At 38.3% G+C, this 16368-nt stretch overlaps 1 protein-coding gene across 1 annotated transcript in view; it reads right to left on the bottom strand.

Annotated features, from left to right (window-relative positions):
- STAC (SH3 and cysteine rich domain) overlaps nucleotides 1-16368 on the bottom strand; it is a 182688-nt gene that overhangs the window by 100578 nt on the left and 65742 nt on the right. The gene's annotated exons all lie outside the window — the stretch shown is intronic.

Consider the following 16368-nt stretch of genomic DNA (forward strand, 5'->3'; position numbering starts at 1 on the left):
ATGCTAACCGTGCAAAGCTGACTATGGAAACAGGGCCTGTTCTGCTTTTGTTTCTGTGCCTGCTCCTCCTCTCTACCTTTTTGAAGTCCTGCTAATGCATGGTCATAAAGTCTCATAAGATGGGGTTTGAATACCATTTACCTTCCTGAATAGGAATCACTGGATATTTAAGTGTACAAACTCTTGGACTCAGAAATGTTGCCTGAGACCAGGGAGTTAGCACAGGGGCCAGAAACAGATGTCTTGCTTGTGCAGGATCCTGGCTCCATCTCCAGAAATGCATGGTTCCATGAACTGAGCCTGGTGTAGACCTAGAAGCCTCTGAACAGTGCTGAGGTGGCCATTGAAACATCCTCGGGCACTGGCATAGGAACCTCAGGAAAGCGGAATCTCTGGAAGTGGCTACTAGGCAACTTAATCCAGCATTTCAGACCTCCATTATAGAACCTCCCCCTGCAATGGTGTCTCTAATTCTGAAAATTCAATAGGCCTTTTTTCATTTCTCAGTCACTAAGCTCTAGACACAGTCAAGCAAGTGTTTCCATCAGAAATGGAATACGTTTAACTAAACTACTCATAGACAGAAACTCTCAAGTGGATTCGTGTGGGATTGTTTCTCTCTCTCTCTGTCTCTCTCTCTGTCTCTCTCTGTCTCTCTCTCTGTCTCTCTCTGTCTCTCTCTCTCTCTCTCTCGATTTAAAACAGAAAAGGTGAATATGTAAAACTTTCCCCAACACCCTTTTACCTTTTACCTTATATCAAATATCTTTTGAGATATTAATCCCACCTGAATGATCAGACCTGCCCACACCTGGTATGGGACAGGCTGTTTTAAATAAAGAGAAGAAAGGTCAGGCTGTGGGGAGGCAAGAGAGAAGCAGCAAAAGGCAGAGGGAAGGGGCAGCAAAGAGCTTAGCAGAAAAAGCACATGTGAGAAAAAACACATGGTGGACAGGCCATGGAATAAAAGCAAGTTAACTCTGATGAAACTCTTATTGCTTGCGAATTATTTCTCTGCCATTACCCTGCATTTTTAGACCCTTTGGCTGAAGGGGTTGAGGTACCATGCCAGGGACTCACCCAATACGTGGGTCTCTATATAATTTTAATTTTAATCAACAGATGATATGAAACATGCAGTAAGTGTCCTGTGTGGAAAAAATTATCACAATGTAGAATTCTCCATTAAATTTCCTTTGTTCTTCTCATGTCATACCACTAGTATGTGGGTAGGGCATGCCGGAACATTTTCCTTTGCTTGTGTGATCTTGAAGCACCCAAATAGGTTTGGAACAAAAACCGACTTTCCAGTAGGTCTGCACTGAGTCCAATCTGCATTTAACATGCAGTTTCCACAACAAAATTAGAGATATCCTTTGAAAACATAGATGTGAGCATTCGAGCCTCTCACTTAAAACCCTCAATAAGATTCCTTTGTTTTTTAATTTAAAAAAAGGTGTCCTGCCATAGGCTGTAGGGAGATGCAGTTCTGGATCATAATGATAATAGACACTGCAGTTAAATTTGCTCTGTCCATCTTGGGCAGTGTCCTGTTAAAAATATTTAATTGCTATGCTATTTTCTTTTAAACCACCAGTTCTTCAAGCATGGTTTTTCCTATGCTCAGATCAAAGAAACGAGCCACTTCGTAATTGCATGACCTGTAATAGGTCACTTTATCTTGAAGTTAGTTTAACTTTTTTGTAATTATAGTTTTAATTTTTGTCATTGAATATCCATGGGGACTCTGCCCAATTGCCTACAATGGCCCGAAATGCAACACAAAGGAGACAATTAAGGCCTCTATCTGGTGTGGCCAAACACTCCAATAAGGGATCTGGGATGCAGCTCAGTAACAGAGCACATGCCCTGTTGGTGTGAAGCCATACGCCCAATCCTTAGCACTACACCGTGTGACTCCTTGTGGCACTGCTTTTGTGATTATGCACAAGCAAAAGTGTGGTATTTCTAGTGTGAGAACAACAAGAGTGCACATGCATAAATGAAATGCAGGTCTTCATCTCCATTCTGGTTATTGTGGCGATACCAAAAACAGGAGAAGGGGAAGGACAGGGGATATGTCCCTTCTTTGATCTGAACTTGCCAAGTTTTAACGCATCAATATCAGAACTTCTCTAATACCAGCAAGGTATTGTACCAGCAAGGTACATTAGTCACTGCATTCTTTCTTTAGTTACTTTCCTATGTCCCTTTGCAATGCGACTTTGCAGCTCCTCCCCACATCAATTGGGAATTGACCCATAGAAGCTTCCAGAAGCAACTTTAAGTCAGTTTCAAGCACTGACCTCAAGCAGACCTTGAATGCCTTTGTCATTTTTCTTGGAAGGAAATTCACTAAAATGCCATATAAACAAATTTAACTGAGACTAGAGGATGATTTTCTCATCTCCCATTACATTATAAGACAGAATAACTGTAACAGAATCACTGTACTTCCCTGCATGGAATAACAAATCTAGGTGAGATAGGAAGAACTATTTATCTAAATCATGCTCAAACTGTTTATCTAAACCCAACTATCAGTCTTCCTCAGTTATCAATAATCAACTATCAACCAAAAATAAAAAAATATTGAATTAAATTGATTATCCAGGGTTAAGGAATAGTTCAGTGGGTAAGATGTTTACTTTGTATGTATTAAATCCTAGTCTAATCTCTGGGACCACATATAGTTCCCTGAACCCCATAGGAGTTATTACTGAACACAAAGCCAAGAGTAAACATAAAGCATTGCCACAAAAAGTTGGGCATCCATTGTGCATATATAGTAATGAATTCTAACGCCCCACCTTTCTGGCATTTGGAACTTGAAAAGGGTGTTTTTTTGCCCATTAGAAACTGCCTTTGGTCGTGTGAAACCAGTTTTCCAAGCCAGTGAGCGATAGAGAAGAAGCCTCTTCAGGGTCTTCAAGAGAAAATTTAGAATAGTCTCAATGGCCATCATCAGTGAGAAAGATGCAGCAATGCATTCATAGAAATTTCATAGAAAATTCAGAAATAGAGAGTCAACCAAAGGCTCTTGTATCTCTCACCTTTTCCATACCCAAATCTACCACCAAATCTGGAGATACTGAAGATGGAAGGAGGAAGATATTCCAACTTCTGGAGTTGTTAACATACCATAATCTGACATAGCCTGACTGGGTCCTCAGTCCATAGAAGCACAGCAGTTTTCTAAAATGAACTCTTCTTCTTTGGCAAAACGAAGTGAGAGGAGGGTTTGGAAATAATGACTCATTTATGACTAAGTCACCTAGAAGTGAAGACTTGGAAGCAGTTAAGGGGAGAATAGGTCTTTTACTCTTTCAACCCTTCTTGCTTTGTAAACCAGACTGATGCTGCAGGAAGGGAGATGATAAATAGGATTCAGGATGAGAATTTTATTTTAGACAGAGAGCAAGAACTTCACTAGGAAATTGAGGTCACTTTTAAGATTTTGTCATAAATGGTGCAACTTGGGGTTAAGGATAGGGAATCTTGGTTAAGGCACATACCATCACAGAAAATGTCTTTATTTGTCTTTCTCCCATAAGGTTGAGCTGGAGTTTTATTAGTAGTTTCCTGACTCAAAAATAAATGAATGACCCCTACTCTAGTTATATCAGGGCATGATTGTCGTGGTCACAAAGGATAATATAGAGAAAGCTAAGACTTTCACTTGGTACAGATGGGAAGAAGGTGATGGGTGGAACAGGGAACAGAAAACTGGAACCAGAACTGGGTTAATCTCCTATTTGGTAATACCTTTTCATCTGAAGACATTGTTAAATGGAGGCCCAGAGAAGTGAAGGACCTAACTCAAGGTCATATAACTTGAGGCCAGAGGGATAGAATACATACTTTGCATGTGGCCAATTCAAGTGTGATCCTTGGCATCCCATATGATTCCTTGAACACTACCAAGAGTGATTCTTGAGTGCAGAGCCAGGGATAAACCCTGGGCATTATTTGATTTCACCAAACCAAACCAAACCAAACAAATAAAGGTCATACAGCCTAAGTGCATTAATACCAGGATTTAAAATTAAATATGCTTTCCTCCACCCCCCAAAATCTTTCTATTTTGGAAAATTTATTTATATATTTAAAATTCTTAAAAGTAATAACAGACCACATATGTATGCTCTACCAAGGTGGAACACCCGATGCCCTTGTTTGGTGCTCTTGCTTCTAAGACTGATAGTGTGAGGTGAAGCCTTTATATAGAAGTCTAGGTCCTGCTTATTTTCATGCACTCTATTTCTCCCTGAAGATTTCTCCCTTAAGATTCTTCCATGATCTTTAGTGGAAGGTTAGTATGATAACAAGAAACCACAGCATTTTTGTTTCTCTGTGGGAACTGACTGAAAGTTATGTCATACTTTCCAGGCCTGCGAACCTCAAGAGCTGGAGACTTTGCTTTGAAGTCAATATGGCATTTCTTATTCAAGTGAACAGCTTAAAAGAAATACAAGTGGAACAAAGTTCCTTGCAGGGAGTGCAAAAAAATATGCTTTCTGCAAATACCAATAAAAGACCAGAAGCCAAATAAGAACAAATGAAGTGCAGAAATAGAACAAGCTCATAATAGCAGATGTCACAGAATAAATGGCCTCTTTGCACCACTGTTACAGAAGGAACAGAGATTCCTCAATATTTACCATGTACTGGAAAATGTTCTGCACTTAATGTAATAATCCTAGCAACCCTATGAGTAAGATATTCATTCATTTATTCAGTCAACAGTTCATTCAAGGGACTGGAGTGATGATGCACCTGCTAAGCATTTGACTGACATTCAGCCAATGTTCTATCAGGAATAGAACTGACTTCTCTTCCTTGAGAACTTTTAGAACCATATCCCAAGCACAGAGCTGAGAGTAACTCATGAGCACTGCCAGGTGTGGTCTAACCACCTTTTCTTTACCAGAGGCCAGAGCAATAGCACAGCAGATGGTGCATTTGCCTTGCACATGGGTTCTATTGCTAATATTCCATCTGGTCTCCTGAGTCTACCAGGAGTGAGTTCTGAGTGGTGGAGAGCCAGGAGTAACACCTGAGTGCCACAGAATATGCCCCCACCCAAATCTCCAATACTCCACTTAATAAAAACTGTTGGATTACTACTAAAAGCCAAAAAAGAATCTTGGCTTTGAGAATGTAACAGTGAAAAATTTTTCTTTAAAATCTAATCGGTAGATATACAAAATAGAAAACTGATTGAAGAAATATATCATGTAAATATTGTATAAAGGAAATAAAAGAGAATAGGAGCTGGAACAAGTGACAAGTCTTCTCTGAGAGGAGCAAAGACATGAAGGAAGTAAGGTGTGAGCTATTTTGAAGAGAAGCATTTTTAAAAAAATTTTTTATTTAAACAAATTTATTACATACATGACTGTGTTTGGGTTTCAGTCATGTAAAGAACACCACCCATCACCAGTGCAACATTCCCATCACCAATGTCCCAAATCTCCCTCCTCCCCACCCAACCTTCGCCTGTACTCTAGACAGGCTTTCTATTTCCCTCGTACATTCTCATTATTAGGATAGTTCAAAACTTAGTTATTTCTCTAACTAAACTCATCCCTGTTTGTGGTGAGCTTCATAAGGTGAGCTGTAACTTCCAGCTCCTTTCTCTTTTGTGTCTGAAAGTTATTATTGCAAGAATGTCTTTCATTTTTCTTAAAACCCATAAATGAGTGAGACCATTCTGCGTCTTTCTCCCTCTCTGACTTATTTCACTCAGCACAATAGATTCCGTGTACATTCATGTATAGGAAAATGTCATGACTTCAACTCTCCTGATGGCTGCATAATATTCCATTGTGTATATATACCACTGTTTCTTTAGCCATTCATCTGTTGAAGGGTATCTTGGTTGTTTCCAGAGTCTTGCTATGGTAAATAGTGCTGCAATGAATATATGTGTAAGGAAGGGAATTTTGTATTGTATTTTTGTTTTCCTAGGGTATATTCCTAGGAGTGGTATAGCTGGGTTATATGGGAGCTCGATTTCCAGTTTTTGGAGGAATCTCCATATCGCTTTTCACAAAGATTGGACTAGATGGCATTCCCTCCAGCAGTGGATAAGAGTTCCTTTCTCTCCACATTCCCGCCAGCACTGCTTGTTCTCATTCTTTGTGATGTGTGCCAATCTCTGGGGTGTGAGGTGGTACCTCATAGTTGTTTTGATTTGCATCTCCCTGATGATTAGTGATATGGAGCATTTTTTCATGTGTCTTTTGGCCATTTGTATTTCTTCTTTGTCAAAGTGTCTGTCCATTTCTTCTCCCCATTTTTTGATGGGATTAGATTTTTTTTTTCTTGTAAATTTCTGTCAGTGCCTTGTATATTTTGGAGATTATCCCCTTATCTGATGGGTGAATAGTTTCTCCCACTCAGTGGGGGGGCTCTTGTATCCTGGGCGCTATTTCTTTTGAGGTGCAGAAGCTTCTCAGTTTAATATATTCCCATCTGTTAATCTCTGCTTTCACTTGCTTGGAGAGTGCAGTTTCCTCTTTGAAGATGCCTTTAGTCTCAATGTGTTATTCTATATATCTTATGGTTTCAGGTCTTATATCGAGGTCTTTCATCCATTTAAATTTAACCGAAGAGAAGCATTTTTAACAATGGACAAACCAGAGCAAAAACCTGAACTCTGGAGCAACTTTGTATGTTCAAAGAACATGAGGTCTCAAGCAGAGAAATGAGGGGAAGAAAGGGGAGAGATATTGTGACCAGAATTATGTTAATCTTGAAAGTCAATGGGTTTGGAATTTACCATAGGCCTGATGGTTTTAATAAAGGAAGCGACAGTGTGGCTTTTATTTAAAAAGAGTTATTCTGGCTATTGTGAGGCAAATGGCCTAATGAGGGCAAAGCAGAAACACCACTTAAAAGACCAGCAATTAGAACTGCTAGAAGTAATTTTGACTTAGACTAGGTTAGTGATTATAAGATGTGGCTGACTTTGCATGTACTTTAAGGTAGAAATAATTGGACTTCCCAGCACAACAGGGAAAATTTGTGAATTCCTCAAATTTGTGAGCCACATGGCTGATTATATGACTATAAAATACCCACATAAGTTTAATATTGATTTACCTCTATAAATAAATCAATGTGTGATATTATCAGAGAAGCTACATACTTTCAACAAACAAAACAAGATCAAGGTTAGTAGACCATCAAATAATAAAATAAGATCCAAGAGTAAGATATGAGAATTTTCACAAATTTTCTTTATGCAATTTTTTATGCTATAATTCAATTACCATTTAGCTGTATCAAGGAATACTAGGCATTGGGGCTGGAGTGATGGCTTAAGCAGTAGGGCATTTGCCTTGCACGTGTTAACCTAGGATTGACCATAGTTTGAAGCCCGGTGTCCCATATGATCCCTCAAGCCAGGAACGATTTCTGATTGCATAGCCAGGAGTCACTGGGTGTGGCCCAAAAACCAAAAAAAAAAAAAATACTAAGTAAATATTCATATCTAAAAAGGAATTGGCTTTGGGGAGGTTGAGAACCAGTGTAGAGACCAGTGTAGAGAAAATATTACATAGGTGAGGGAACTGGTGTAGCAATATTAAATTGCAGAAATAACTATTATGAATAACTATGCAAACCACAGTATGTAAAACAGAGAAACTTAATAAAAAATAAACAATTGGGTTTGTGGAAGGATAAGAAGTAGATTATTTAAAGAAGAGAATAATTAAGACAGAATTTAAGGTTTTAAGTCTGAGTAACTGGTTGAATTGATGGGGTAATTCATGGGAGGGAAAAACACAGGGGAAGAAGCAAGTGGGTGAAGGTTAGGTGCTAAGAATTCAGTTGTGAATAAGTCATTTGGAATGTTTATTTAGAATTGAAGTACAGCTGCCAAAGAGGCAATAAATTTGGGGGATTTTGAGATTCCGGGGAGAGATCTAAACTGAAATAATACACTTGGGAATCATAAGCACATGATGGTATTTAAAACTGTGAAACAAGAGATCACTACTAAGTATGTGAGTGCAGACATTGTGGGGAAGTGATTTAAAAAAAGATCCTACAAGATAAAAACATCTATCCCATCAAAAAATGGGGAGAAGAAATGAACAGACACTTTGACAAAGAAGAAATACAAATGGCCAAAAGGCACATAAAAAGATGCTCTATATCACTAATCAGAGAGATGCAAATCAAAACAATGAAGAGGTACCATTTCATGCCACAGAGACTGGTACACAACACAAAGAATAAGAACAATCGGTGCTGGCAGGGATGTGCAGAGAAAGGAACTCTCACTGTTGGCAAGAATGCTGTCTAATCCAGCTTTTTGGGTAATGAATATGGAGATTCTTCAACAAACTGGAAATTGAGCTCCTATATGATCCAGCTATATCACTCTTAGAGATTGTCCCAGGAACACAAAGACGCAATACAAAAACGCCTTCCTCACACAATACAAAAATGCCTTCCTCACACCTATATTCATTGCAGCGCTATGTAAAATAGCCATAATCTGGAAACAATCATGTTGCCCTTCAGCCAATGAATGGCTAAAGAAACTGTGGTACATATACACAATGGAATATTATGCAGCCATCAGGAGAGACGAAGTCATGAAATTTTCCTATACATGGATGGACATGGAAACTATCATGCTGAGTGTAATATGTCAGGGAGAGAGACACACATAATAGTCTCAGTCATCTATATATTAATATATATATATATATATATATATATGTATATTGTTGCAATAATGTCCAGAGACAATAGAGATGAAGGCTGGAAGGATCATTATATGAAGTTCACCACAAAGAGTGGTGAGTGAAGTTAGAGAAATAACTACAGTAACAACTACCATGACAGCTTTAACGAGTGGGAGAAGTAGAAAGCCTGTCTAGAATACAGGCAGAGATGGGGGAGGATGGGTTGGGGGCATTGGTGCTGGGAATGTTGCACTGGTGCAGGGGGTTGTTCTTTTTATGACTGAAACCTAACTATAAACATATTTGTAAATATGGTGCTTAGATAAAGATACTATAAAAAAGATAGTGAATAATAAAATGTAGAAGAAACGAATGAGCATCAATAAATGAAGGATGTTTATGAAGTAATGTGAAGTTTAGTGGTTGACCATTACATTACACAAGGAAGTATCTAAGGGAATGATTTTAGCGGTAGTAAATTAGTGAATCAATGTGGTCGAAACCAAGCCACATAAATGGAATTCAGGAGGTGAATTGAATGAGGTTGGTTGGGTGGTGAACTTTGGTAGCTTGGAGGAGTAATGACGAAAAGACGAAGTAACTGGAAGTTTATAGGATACAGGATATTTTTGTTCTTCCTTCTATTTTTAAATTTGGGAGATTATTTTGACTTTATTTTGTTTTTAGTTTTGTTTGGGGGCTACATCTGTTTGTGTTTAAGGACTACCCTTGGCTTGGTGCTCAGGAGTGACCCCTGTCAGGGGACCATATCAGTACAATGAACCTAATCTGGTGGGAAGGATGCTAAGCAAGCATGTACTATCTCTCATGTCTTAGTTTATTCATTTTTGATTTGATGTTATATAAGGAGGGACCCAGATAAAGTCTTTTTTTTTTTTTTTTTGGTTTTTGGGCCACACCCGTTTGACGCTCAGGGGTTACTCCTGGCTATGTGCTCAGAAATCGCCCCTGGCTTGGGGGGACCATATGGGACGCCGGGGGATCGAACCGCGGTCCTTCCTTGGCTAGCGCTTGCAAGGCAGACACCTTACCTCCAGCGCCACCTACCCGGCCCCCAGATAAAGTCTTTGAGCAATAGGAAGTAAAATGCAATGCAATGGGTGAGACTTGAGGTTGGAAAAAGATAGTTTATACATAACAAGAGAGATGTAGAATGGTTGTCCAAGTTGCTATTGGATAGATATGAAGTGTCTCTTTTAATTGATTATGTATTCTCAGTGAAAAGGCCTATATTTTCACTTCTAAGTGGGCCTTATGGGAAAATGGAGATAGGAGTTGTTGGAAGCTGGAACAGAAAGATTTGGAATAGGCATTTCAGAGAATGGGAATGGGACTAAACTAGACTACACAGAAAAGAATGGGAAGACAACCCAGAACCTGGTTTCAGGTTATGACTTAATGGTATGGAAGAACTCACTAGAACCCAAAGTTAAATGACCAGTGAGTTGCAGAACCAAGAATTACATATCAGATGTTTAATGCCAAAGTTCCTTTACCCAAATATCAGGAGTTTCCTACCTTTACCTCCTCTTAATGAAATTCCTCTAATCAGTGTGCTTTATCTTCCTGAAATTTTAGTAATAATCTGCATGGTTGCCACGTTGAGCAACATTTCTATGGCAATTAATTTGGGAATGCAAAAATCAGTGTTATTGGAGCAAATGAACACTGAAAATTGCAGCCCGAAGGTGACTTGAACGGCCTGTGTATTGATTTTCCAGTCTGTTCTGCACTGGCACATAAAGTTAATTAACCAGCATGTGCTAGATGGAGACTTAAAGTCTGCACTTTACAAGAAAGGATGGTGCTGGAACAAACGAGGCTATCTACCCCACAGGCACAAATCAGGAGGCACTGTCAGTGTTAGCTCAGCGCCCTGCCTATTGACACTTCACCATAAAATCTCTTCTCTGAACATTTCCTTTTCTATTTAAGAAAACCCGGGAAAGTGCTGGTGTTGATCTGTGATGGAAATGAGACAATCAACATGCAAACATCTCATTCTATGTTTATATATGATATCTGCATCTTTAAAATTAATATTCTTTTCTTCACCTTTTAGCTTCTACAAAACAGGGATATGTCTTCTACTGAAGTGCTCTGCTTTTTATTTATTTTTACAGAAAAGATATTATTAAACCAATGATAACATCTAAGAATTTGGAGCTATGCTACTCATTATGCTGTACTTTGAAAACCAACTTGTTCCTTTTACACTTCATCAGTTGTGCAGATCCAATTAATCTATTGTAAACTTGTCTGACTCTGGTTTGTCAGAGCTCCTTCTATACTCATCCTTTATATGTTAGAGGCAGAGTATAAGTTTGAGGTTTTAAGGCAAAATACCTAAGATGAAGATTTATTTTCTCACTTATTTTTCACGATCTTAAACTTAATTTTTTAAGATAAGCATAATATATTCCAGAACCTGTTAGTCTACAGTTTGGATGGGAACTCTATAGGAACTTTAAAGGAATATTCTATCAACTTGGCTCTGTCACAATCAGCTGCATAACCCTATTTCAAATATGTTGGTAAAGCAAAATTAATGAAAATGATCAAGTGTATGATCATGAGGCTGGGCAGGTATGGCTTGGGCAGATCCCTCAAGCTCTTTGGCTTGAGTCCAGTTAGTCAACTAACGAGTTTAGTGACTACAAAAATAATTTCTTTTTAGCTATGAACAATTCAGCAGAGGGAGGGAATACTAAAAAAACTCAAAGTCTAGTATAGTAGTTTGAAGATCTAATTCTGGAAACAAGTAGAAGTGCTTAAAACTCTGAGGGTTTCACAAGACGCTATTATATTATGAAGGGATCAGTAGAGTAAGTTGATTGCTGCCTACTCTAGAATGTCGGAAAAAGGAGCTATCAATGGAGGAATACTCATAAATATTCTTTGAAATCTTGAAGGATGATTCAATTTTAAAACACACAATTCAGTTTTTTTGCTTGCTTCAATGGCCCTCTATTTGTCTAGGTTATATCCAGGTTGTACATATCGTGGCATAAAAGAACCTTCCTGATTGATGGGAGTTACCCACCTGCCTAGAATTATTTCTAGGTCCCTCTCTTTTCTGTTAGATATACAGGTGTTTTAAGAGAAACATTAAGATTTTCAACTTTACTATTTTTTGAATTTTGGTTTGTATTGAGGTCACATTCAATGGTGCTCTGGGCTATGCATTCAGAGGTAAGGCTGGGGGATAATATAGATTGCTGGGGATCAACTGTGGGTTGGTTATATGAGAAACTAACACCCTAACTATTTGTACAAATGCTTTGGTCCCAAGTGTTGCTTAAGCCTCCGTGACTCTGATCTTTCATCAAGGTTCATTCCATCTGGAAGATAGCTGAATCTCTGTGAATGCTTTATCTCTCATATCCCACTTCTATCCTCTTTCTTAACCATTCCTTGACCATTTCTTTACCATTCCTGCAAAATGAATTTGATTCTTTTCTCATATATGGCTCTGGATAGACGGTAGATATTGTTCTGGATACTTTTATCTCTATAAGGTTACATGCAAGAGGCTATAGCACAGTTCCTAGAACACCCTAATGATTGTATTATTATTATTATTATTATTATTATTATAAAACAGACTTTATCCCAAGAGTTTTAATTACATTGTCATACATTTTCACCCTTGAGGAAGGTACTATTAATATTTTTGAATAATGAGATAAAAACAGAGAAAAAGTAATGTGCCCAAATATACCCAGAAAAAGTGGTAAAGTGAACCATAGCACCAAATACAATTTGACCAGATGCTATAAATTTAACATCCAAACACATATGACTGCTCCACAGTTAAATGAATTGACTGAATGAACAGAAAGATTAACGCCATGTTGGAAACTCAAACACAAAGGCAGGAGTGAATATAGCATGAGTAAGTGTTCCAGGTTCCCACAGGATTTAAACTATTTTTATAATCTTAAGGCAAATGCATTAGTTTCCCAGTGAGCCATTATATATGTTTGGTATGACTGCTATTATGAGAGTACGGTTAGGAGTGGGAAATAGAATCAGATTTAAAAAAATGTGTATGTTGTGCGAGAATTTGTAAGAACAAAGCCAGGAATAAGTCCCGAGCATCTCTGGTCTAGCCTTAAAACAATAACAAACAAAATAACACACACACACACACACACACACACACAAAACTCAACTTCCAATAACAAACAAAATAACACACACACACACACACACACACACACACCAAAACTCAACTTCCAATAACTTTGTAAATCATGACTATTAGTTGGGTGACGCAGGGTGGAAGGGGCCCCGTAGAGCAGAGCTCAGCCTCTGAGCAAGAGACCCCTTCCCTGCCATTCATCCTGCCTTGGTGCTGCAGAATAGATGAGGCCTCAACTGTCACAGATGAGGGTGGAAAGCAGGTGACCCTAGGGCAGGGCTCAGCCTCCAAGCACAAGTAACCCACTTGCCGCCATCTCCCCTGCAGGGTGGAAGAGGTCTTTGGCCACCACAGGTGATGGGGAAAACCATGGTACCATGGGCAGGTCTCGATCTCTGCATGCAAGCAACTCCTTATCCGCCATTACCTCCCTTAGGCACTGCAGGGCAGAAGAACTCTCCTGCTACCACAGACCACTTTAAAAATATCACCCTAAAATTCCAGCACCCCAAACCACCCTATAAATGAACAATGGGGAAACTAAGGAAGACATCAGTAGCTGGAGAAATGGAGAGAAATTCCAACAGATTTCCAAGTCCTCCAAAATGTACGAACTTAATAGATGAGGACCTAAAATCAGCTTTTAATGTCTTACAATGAAATTCAAAGAATCACTAACAAAAGAAATTAAGTAATCCATAGACAAACAATTCATCCTACTTAAAGAATTCTATTAGAAGGTGAGAGAGTCCATACAAAAGGAGCTAAGGGAATTAAAACCATGTACAAGCCATAGCAGCAGAATTACACACATAGAGAATTTCATGGATGAACTTCATGTCATAATGCAAGCCAGCAACAACAAAGAAGTCAATAAAAAATGAGAGACAAACATTGAAAAAAGTAAGATACTTAATGAACGAAGACACAACTTCTAGGAATATCAGAAGGTGAATAAAAAGGAAAAGGGGAAGAACAAATAGTGAGGCGAATAATAGTAGAGAATTTTCCCACCCTCTAGAAAGAGGCACCTGTACAAATCCAAGAAGTGAAACGAGTTCCAAATATAATAGACCCAAACAGATCAACACTAAGACATATAAGAATCCAAATGGCCAAAAATAAAGAGAGTAATGAATTCTTTAAAGCAATATGGGTAAAAATACCTCAAGTACAAAGGAAGGAACATAAGAATAGAACCAGATTTTCCATTTGAAACAATTCAGGTAATAAGATAGTGGAACATTTTTTATATCTTTATTTAAACACCTTGATTACAAATATAATTGTACTTGGGTTTCAGTCATGTAAAGAACACCCCCCTTCACCAATGCAACATTCTCATCACCAATGTCCCAAATCTCCCTCCTCCCCACCCCACCCCTGCCTGTACTCGAGACTGGCTTTCTACTTCCCTCATTCATTCACTTTTTTGTGATTGTTCTCAGTGTAATTATTTCTCTAACTGCACTCACCACTCTTTGTAGTGAACTTCATGTTGTGACCTTTCAGCCCTCATATCTTTTGTCTCTGAGAATTATTGTAAGAATGTCTTTTATTTTTCTTAAAACCCATAGATACAAGTGAGACTATTCTGTGTCTATCTCTCTTTCTCTGACTTATTTCACTCAGCATAATAGATTCCATGTACATCCATGTATAGGACAATTTCATGATTTGATCTCTCCTGATGGCTGCATAATATTCCATTGTGTATTTTAAACTATTGAATGAGAGAAAATTCCAACCTAGAGTCCACTACTTAGAAAAACTGTCATTTATGTGGGAGGGAGGGCAAAAAATTCTCAGACAAAAAAGAACTTGCACTATTTGTGCTAACCAAACCGACTCTAAATGAGTTCCTCAGAGATCAATTACACAAACCAAACACCTTGTGGTAACAACAACCCTACACAATATAACAGCACAACACCCATCTTTGTCAACCATTTCCTTAAATTCAATGGACTAAACTCCCTCATTAAAAGGGAAAAAATGGATGGTACCAGTAACAACCAGTCATATGAACACTGAGTAGACATAAAAAATGATCAGACTTAAGCACCAAAGCCAAAGTCAATGACACAGGAATTAATACCCAATCTACAACAATCTATACACAAAAGAGATCGCTTACACTAGCAGTCCAAGGAGCAAAGTGGTGGTATGTGATGCATGCTGGGAATGGGGGTGGAGGGAGGACAACACTGGTGGTGGGAGTGGCCCTAATTCACTGTCGCTATGTACTTTAAATATAACTGTGAAAGACTTGTCATTTACATTGGTCACAATAAAATTTATTTAAAATAAAAAGATCATGACTATAAAATAAAACTTTTATTTTTTAAAGTGTGTATGTATTGGGACTGAAGCAATAGCATAGCATAGTGTTTAGGACATTTGCCTTGCGCATGACTGACTTGGGTTTGAAACCAGTATCCTATATCTCTCTCAAGAACCACCAGAAGTAAGTCCTAAGTGCAGAGACAGGATTAACACATGAACAGAGCCAGGTGTGGTGCCAAAAATAAAATAACAAATTAAATTTAAAAAGCACACATAGAGTGTATGGGTGTGTTTTCCAGGTAGAAAGATGGCATGCAATTAAGAGACCCACTTCAGATTTTCTATAAGGCAGAGAATAAAAAATGCTAAATTGGGGTAGATTCCGCAATAAGAAAGAGTATAGAGAAACACAATGGGAAGCAATCAGTAATGCCTTGACCCTAACCTCCCTATTTTCTTCAAAGAAGTTTCTAGATAGATCCCAAGTTCACATTGCTAGAGGAAGTCTAATATTATGGAAGTTTTAGCTACTCCTTACTAGGAAAAGTTTTAAAGTCTTAAAGGGAATATCAAAATAATTCATCTCTTTAAACACCATCATATTTCTTTGTCTCAAGTGTAAGATATTTTTTTGGTCCTGTCCTAAAGTCACCCTTTCCTATGCTATTTAATATCTATATTGTGTTTGGGTTAGATATTGCTCAGTGGTAACGTCAAGAGGATCCTATTTTACTTTTATATTTTATTTACTTGCTTTTAAAACAGTTCTGTGAATGAGAAAGGCCAAACACTCTCTTTAGAAAATAGTTCAGGACAGACAGATGTGAAATGATTGCCTAAGGGCTCACCACATTTCCTGCCCCTTCTCCCACATAAAAAAGGAGACCACTGTAAAATTTGAAAATCTCTATCCAATAGCTGTGCTGTTTCTGTTTATCCTGGAATTAGGGAGCACTGTTTTGCTGATTTTCCTACCTGTGGATATTAGTATAAGAGTAATAAATATAGGGTCACCAAATCACCTCATCAATGTGTGAAGTATCCTCTTGGGAAAGAATGCAACATTAGCTCAGACAGATAAAAAAATCTGAGAAGCTACCTAGCAAGACAACACCTCTTAAGGACTAGGGTAGCAATAGCAACTATAATAAAGATAAAATACAGCACTTTGTTTTGGGGGGAATATGGTGAAGAGGGAGGCGTGGAGGTTGA

The sequence above is a fragment of the Suncus etruscus genome, chromosome 20, assembly GCF_024139225.1.
Source record: "Suncus etruscus isolate mSunEtr1 chromosome 20, mSunEtr1.pri.cur, whole genome shotgun sequence".
Lineage (NCBI taxonomy): Eukaryota > Metazoa > Chordata > Mammalia > Eulipotyphla > Soricidae > Suncus > Suncus etruscus.